Consider the following 8,271-nt stretch of genomic DNA (forward strand, 5'->3'; position numbering starts at 1 on the left):
ACCTGCAGGGCAATGTCTGGGGAGTCCGTGAACCACTTTTTCACCCTCTGGAGGGCTGCCTTCAGGGGTCACTTTGCGCAAGGAAAGTGCACCTCCTGAGGGATTATTTACCTCAGCCCTCACATTTGTAAAACGCTCATTTGCATGTGGCCATGCCTGCAGTCAAATTAGAGAACATCCTCTGAAGAAAGTGCTGGTTCTGCTCGTGCACCAGTGCTATCAGTATTACAGAAGGATCGCAAAAGCATCTCTGGCACCTTCTGTAATATAGTGTCCTGGAGACGCACTAAGCAGGCGCAGTGCTAAAACAGCCCCAGGAGGGTTGTTTGTGCTTTTTACCTGCTGCCCATTTCACACACAACCCCCCTAAAATAAAACAGAAATGAGAGTTACTTATATTTACATTGTACTCCTCTAACCCATAATGTATTGATATTGGGGGCCCACATTTTCAAAGCCAGATTTATGACCAAAAGTGCTTCAATTACTTACCAGTAACTGCCTTACTCTGAGTCCAGTTCCCTTTCTTCCAGTCATTACAAAATGAAGCCATTCCGCCTTGCTAGATATCAATTATCATGTCATATCCAACATAAAAAGACCCTCCCCTCCTCCTGTTCAGTTACAAGACACAAATGACTCAACTTTGATTGACCTGGGAGGGTGGAAAGGGATGTAATGATTGGAAGCGAGGGAACAGGACTCAGACTAATGCAATTACCAGTAAACAATTGGAGCATCACCTCATCGCCCTTACCCTCACTTCCCCTCATTACAAAATGAAATATACAAAGCTATATCAGGAAAGCCAAAGGTGCTGTCAAAACACCAACTGTATTGATCACATTAGACCCAATAGGGAATACCACTATTACATCTTAGTGGGTAAAACTTTAGAAGCAAAAACGTCATTGAGTTCTACCTCTTGCACAATTCTATAGTGAGAAGAAAAACTCAATGGAGAAGCCCAGTTAGCTGCTCTACAGATTTCAACTTTGGAGGCCACTTGAAGCTCAGCACCTGAGGTAGACATACTCCTAATTGACCAGCCTTGTGCCCCTCAAGGAGATTCCTGTCCTACAGACTCATAAGCCAAGGATATCAAAGACCTAAGTCCTCTACTCAGAAGAAGCAGAAGGGTTAAGCTCCCTTTTACCTGGCCCAAAATTTACAAACAATGACTCAGAGAGCCGGAAAGGCCAAATAAGTCAAAACTCCGAACATCAGGATGGTGTAGTCTGATCTCATCCTCGGTAGTAGAAGTTCCTCCGCTGTAGCAGGAGAATTGAAAAATGGTGGCAAACGTACCTCATGTTCCTTATGAAAACTGGTATTAATTTTGGGAACAAAGGAAGAGGTGGCAAAATCACTCTGTCTCCAAACACTCCGCAAAAAGGATGCTTGAAAGATAAAGATCCCAACTCCCCCAAAGGCTTAGCTGAAGTTATTGCCCCAAGAAGAAATACTTAAGAGTCAAGTTCCGATATCTATACTCTCCAAAGGTTCAAAAGGAGGATCCATGAGAGCCTCCAATACCAAAGAAAGATCCCAGGTTGATAACTGTTTGCCGAGGAAAGGAAAAATGTTGCTCAAACCCTTAAATAGATGAGAAATCAAGCCTCCCTAATCAGAGAGGTTCTACCAATAACTTCTGAAAGCTTTGATTGCCGCTAACTGTAGTTTCAAAGTAGACACCTTCAACCCTAGGAAAGCTCCATCCTGAAGAAAAAAGACATCACTGAAAATAAGTCTGAAGTAGTAAGATCTAATTCCTTATAATGACCCCATCTGCTGAAAGAAAGCGAACTCCACAAGTACCTTCTGATGGGGACAAAAAGGCACAGAAGATGGAATCTCACTGCTGAGATTGTCCACCAAGGTGTTTATGAATTGCTGAGCAAAAATCAATCTAAGCTCGGACCAACAGGGAACAGCCTAGCCACAGTCCTCAACAGAGAATGAGACTTGGTTTCTCCCTGATGGCAGACAGTGCACCGTTCTGATTTAAGTGTTTACTCTCTTGAGATCTAGAACCGGTCTGAATGATCCTGAAGCTTTTTGAATCAAGAATAAGATGCAATAGGTACCTTTTCTGTATTCCAAAAAGGGAACTGGCGCAATTCCTTTCTTTCCCAAGAGCGCTTGGACTTCCCCCCAAAGAGCAGCAATCATAATTGGATTATTTGGGACTGGAGTATGGATGGCACCACATTCGGGAGGCAACTTGAGAAAGTCTATATGCTAGCTATTTCCGACGATATCCAGTACCCATTGATCCTTCACACTGTCCTAACCATATCTTTAGGAAATGCAAAAGTTTGCACCCTACCAGTTAGGTGTCATCTGACCAATAATTGTCAGGAGTTCTGTTTAGAAATGCCTTGCTGAGCATTATCATCTGTTTTGAAAGGAGATTTCCTCGGCTGAAACGTCTTCCGTGATCAGAAAAAGATTTCGAATCTTTCTTGGAAGAACCATAGGGCGAATGTCCCCAATAGCTTGGGAAGAAGAGGATTTCCCTTTATACGGCATCGCATGATTCCAATTCTTACAAGCTTGTATAATCATACTATCTTTCCTTCAAATGGGATCTTTAGAAGTGCCACTTTCTCAGAAGGTTCATCCCTCCAGAGTCTCATCCACAGACTCCTTCTTGACAAGACCACAGACCCTGTAGCTATAGCAGAGGCTTTAAGGACATTTGAGGATGTGTCTGCCAAGAACATTGTGGACATGCTCCATGTTCACCAACAGTCCTGAATAGTCAATATCTTCCAGAATAGCCTAGCCAACTTCTCAAAATCTGATACCAAAGATTGAGCAGCATAGGCAGAATACATTCCAGGTTTGAAGGCTAAGTTTTCAGCAGCCAAAGCTTTCTTTAATTTTCTCTCCACCTTCTTATCTGTAGTATCCAAAGGGGAACAGTCTTCAGGATTAATAGAGGTTCTGCCAATGTGGGTAGGATGGCACCTACTTTGATACTGTCGGGAAGAGAGCCCTCTCCATCCTCCAAAGTATACAGCTTCTACAAAATCTGCTATTCTGAGGCACGGTCTAGCTCTTGTTATTCCCCAGTGGTCAAGTCTCCCATCCAAAACTGGAAGATTAACATATTGCGCAACAAAACTCCCTGAAACCTCCTGAGAAGGAAAGTAAGTAAATCCCAAATTTTGCCTTATACGTTGAAGAATGTCAGGCACCTCTTATCTCTGAACGTATTTGCCCGATGATGTAGAAGGAGTTTTGGACTCAGAGACAGAAGAAGCAGATGGTGAATAAGTGCCATCCTTTTTAGTACTCTGCTTAGGTTTCACTTTGGATTTCTCTTCCAAAACTTTAGACACTGCTGCATCAATCATAGCCTGGATCTCAGCTGCCAAAAGTAAAGCTGGAGTGCTCCTGGGCGATGCAGGAGGCTCCAGAGGCCTGCCATTCTTGGCTGAGATGGGGCCCTCCTCCTTGGAAGACGACAAAAACTTGCCTTTTCTTGGATGTTCTTTTCCCCACCATCATGGCCAAATAATGAGAAGTAGCAAAGAAACTACCTTAAAATTATAGTAACTATAACAAGGCGAGAGAACCTATCCGAATGAAGCATTCCCTTGCCCCAGTCAAATTGTTCCCCAACGACAACCAATGAGAAAAGAACCAAAGTATGTAAATAAGGCTTAAATATAAAGAAAGTGCTAGTTATTTTATCAAAAAGCACTTACTTTCTTCATTGTACCCACATCCTCGTAACTGCATGGTGCTGCTACCTCCGATGCTGCCTTTTCGAACCAAAAGAACAGCACCATCCACAAAGAGCCAGTTGTACTCTGTACTGGTCGCCCACCTTGTGGACTTCCTTAATGTGCCATGACCAAGACAGAAGTAGTGCCCAACAATCCAACTACATAACAAACTCCAAAACTCTTCCTGTTTGTAGCCACAGCACCGCACACAGTAGATGGGGGAAGACGCGTGTGACAAAATGGAACAGGAGGAGGGGAGCATCTTTTTATTTTGGATATGACGTGGTAATTGATGTCTGGTGTGGTGGAATAGCCTCATTTCCTAATGATTGGAAGCAAGGGTAAGGACAGTGAAGTAATGTATACCTGTCACACCTACTCCAAAGAGTACTTAGCATTTACTACTGCATAATCGTGAGTCATAACTTCGTATAATCATGGAGTAGTGAACTCTGAAAGGGGTGGGAAGATCAACCAGTATCTGCTTTGAGAGTTCGTGAAAGCCCACCTCGTGAAAGCCCACCAACTTGTAATCAGATCACTGACATATTATTAGAATCAACTATTTAGTGTAACAGAAATATTGTGTCAAAATCATAGTTTACAAAAATATTGATTTTCTAATCTATTCTTATAATGGTAAGTACAAAAATATTGAAGCAAAAATATTGTGTCACACTAATATCACTAACAAACATACCAAAATATTGCTTCTAAATATATATATTATTTAAAATAGTAAATCTTTAATATTTTAATATATACCATTAATCTGTAAATTTAAAAAAATCACTAATATTTTATACTTTATATCAATTTATACTGGGAGACGGACAAGAAGCTTGGCTTCAGAAAACTACCAAAGTGGCCAGCGTGACTTTACCTCGGTAGGACGAGCTCCGCAAAGCAATATGGGGCGTTGACGTCCCTTGCATCTAAAGACACCGATGCGGCAAGTTATTGTTTTTGGAAAAAGGGTCCAGAGGCCAATAGTACCTTTGAGTAGATCAGAATGGCAGCCAAGTATGACATTTATGAGACAGGACTGAAATGAAAATAAACTGTACGTTTTAATTTAGCACCATGCTAGAAATGTCTAAACTACATATCCCATGATGCCTGTGCACGAATATAAGCAGAGGAAATACCTTCATCAAAGACCACAACCACTTGGAAAAGACTGTTGTCGAAACGCGTTGTGGGGTCTGGAATGCTGCTGATTGAAAAAAGAAATGTGCCAAAGCCTCTGGTAGTGCAGCGTCTCCATTGGTGAACAATTAGAGGTCTGTGGTCTGATACCCCCAACGCTGCACCGGCAGTGAGAGTGCGCCGCTTTTAGACCACTTTGATAAAGGTTTTACACATATATATATTCACTGAAGAAAACATAGGTTTCAGGGGCGTTATAGTTAGCTGGACTTTTCACTCGTACAAAACCATTGAAATTCCCCCGTTATAGTTAGTTCAGCTAACTATAACTCGTGCACCCGCAATGCACTGCTGATGACATCACATATTACATCACTCATGACATGGTCAGTGACATCACTCATGAGATCACTGATGACATCGCAAATGCCATCACTGATGACATCACTGATGACATCATCCAGTGAATGTGTGTTTTTCTGAAAATTACAAATGTTTTTGAAAAATTGATGGTATAACTGACTGATTAAGTGTATCTTAGTGAATACATGGCTTAGTGAGTAATGTTTAAATATGTAAATATCTGTATCAGTCTCTCACTTTGTGTATAAGTGGCTGCATGGGTTGGTGAGTAGCTACATGAGTGTCTATATAGGTTATTAGTTGGTTTTTTGAGTATCAGTATGAGTGTCTGAGTGTCTGTATGGTTCGGTGGGGGGTATTACGTAGTGCATAGGTGCATGAATGAGTGACTCACTGTTTGTATGTGTTGAAGACAGCATGTGGGCAGGACTGTATGGGTGGATGAGTGTGTGCATGGGTGTGTTAGTGAGTGAATGACTGTCTCAATAGTGTCTTTATGAGTAACTACATATGTTTTAAACTAGTATATGTGACTATTGGTGTATATAAGTGAGTATATGTGAGAGTGAGAGATTGGAAGAGTTCCTGTATGAATAAGTATGTGTTTCTATAAGTCATTGTTTAAAAGACTAAGTATGTGTAAGTTTCTGTAGAAGTAAGTGTGGTGGTATGTGTATAACTGTATATGCAAGTAAATGGATGTTTGATTCTTTATTAACATGAGTGACTATGTGTGTGAGTAACTCTATGAATGAGTGGCGTTGTGTAACAGGATGTATAGGTGTATGAGTACATATGATGAGTGAGTACATGTATGAGTGACTGTATAGGACTGTTGGTGAATGAGTGGATGTGTATGTGGATCTTAGAATTACTGAATAGGTTGTTGTAACTGGTATTGGTATGTCCATTGTTTTGAAAATTTTACTTTCTATTTTTGAATGTGTGTATCAAAGGTTATATTAGGGGGAGAGGAGGTCTGCCACTCTATCACAAGGATGATGTCATCAGTGATGTCATCAGTGATGTCATTTGAGATGTCATGAGTGATGTCATGAGTGATGTCACTGACCATGTCATGAGTGATGTAATATGTGACATCATCAGCAGTGCATTGCGGGCGCGTGAGTTATAGTTAGCTGAACTAACTATAACGGGGGAATTTCAATGGTTTTGTACGAGTGAAAAGTCCAGCTAACTATAACGCCCCTGAAACCTATGGTTTTTTCAGTGAATTTTGAAGGTTTTTTAAATGCTAATTCCTAAGTATAACGTGCCTGAAACCTATGGTTTTTTCAGTAAATTTCAAAGGTATTTTAAATGCTAATTTCTAACTATGCCTACAGAGATAGGACATGTGAAGAAGGAAGAAAAAACGCACAGAAAGAAAAAAAAGAAATGCAGAAAGAAGCAACAGAAGTCCTCAAAGACGAAGAAAAGTGCAGGAAGAAGGATAACGTGCAGAAAGAACAAACAGAAGAGCAGAAAGAAGCCTTGTTGCAAAATCATCCTGTACCCTCAACTTTTTCAGACGGATACTGGTGGTAACTGAGTCTGACTAACCAGTCCTAGAGCCAGTGCTATGTTAAAAGACACTCAGAATACAGTGAAAACACCTACATACACTAGGGAACACTATGTGTTGGGGTCCCCCGTGATTAGCATGACCTCCTCTGTAAGCCCCTAGTATATAATAGGGCAGGGGATTAAAACTACCTCTTAAAACGTGCCACAGGGCGTGTTTGCACACGTCACCTCAGGCCCCGTCCCCTCCCTTCCCCACTGTGTAAACACGCCCTGTGGCCGTTTTAAGTTGGGAGATTAAGTCCCCTTGAATCCTGAGGGTCCCTAGGGTCCCACTAGACCACTAGGTACCTTTAGTAAGCGTCACAGAGCTGCGTTGCAGAGAGATGTAAAAAGGGGTACGGCCTAGACCACCTCTCTGCAACGCAGCGCAGTGGCGCTTACTGGAAGCACCTGGTGGTCTAGTTGGCCCCCAGGGTCCCTCAGGATTGAAGGGGAATTATTTCCCCAACTTAAAACACGCCACAGGGCGTGTTTGCACACGTTAACTCAGGCCCGTCCCCTCCCTTCACCACTGTGTAAACACGCCCTGTGGCCGTTTTTAGTTGGGAGATTAAGTTCATTTGAATCCTGAGGGTCCCTAGGGTCCAACTAGTCCACTAGGTGCCTCCAGTAAGCGCCACAGAGCTGCGTTGCAGAGAGGTGTAAAAAGTGGCACGGCCTGGACCACCTCTCTGCAACGCAGCTCAGTGGCGCTTACTGGAAGGAAGCACCTGGTGGGCTAGTTAGCCCCCAGGGGCCCTCAGGATTGAAGGGGAATTATTTCCCCAACTTAAAATGTGCCATAGGACGTGTTTGCACACGTCACCTCAGGCCCCGTCCCCTCCCTTCCCCACTGTGTAAACACGCCCTGTGGCCGTTTTAAGTTGGGAGATTGAAGAACCAGGATGAATTAGGCCTGGCGGCGCAGGGTACGCCTGAAATCTTCTGAGTTCGCCTTCTAAATGTACAGAGACACGGAACACTCTGTTGGCATAGGAACTTCAATTTATTAGCTGCAGCTAGGTACAGTTGTCCTAGAAGTACATCAGTGGTAGGTTCTCAGGAGACTGCCACTTCAATCCGTGGCTCACAGTCTTTTATAGCGCTTGAATCCCCTAAAGCAACAACCCCCTCAATGTGCAATAAAAACAAACAAATCATCCACTAGCAAACATTCTTTGTACAAGATACAGGATAATAGGAAATAGAAATTCCTTCCCTAGGGTCGTGTTTTTTACCTGACCCTATAGGCCAGGTGGCATGAGCATTCCTAAGTTAAATTAATTTACAACAGGTCGTGTTTGCGTGTTGCAGGTGGTGATTCGTAAAACAATTGGAGAGGCAGAGAAGGATCACCAAGGGTCAATAGATGGTTATCACGGGAATTAGTTGCTTCGAGCCGGGTCTCAGAATGTACTTTGCTCAGAGAGACAGGAAAAGGTCGTTTAACATCAGG

Source organism: Triturus cristatus, chromosome 2_1 (genome assembly GCF_964204655.1).
Source record: "Triturus cristatus chromosome 2_1, aTriCri1.1, whole genome shotgun sequence".
Taxonomy (NCBI): domain Eukaryota; kingdom Metazoa; phylum Chordata; class Amphibia; order Caudata; family Salamandridae; genus Triturus; species Triturus cristatus.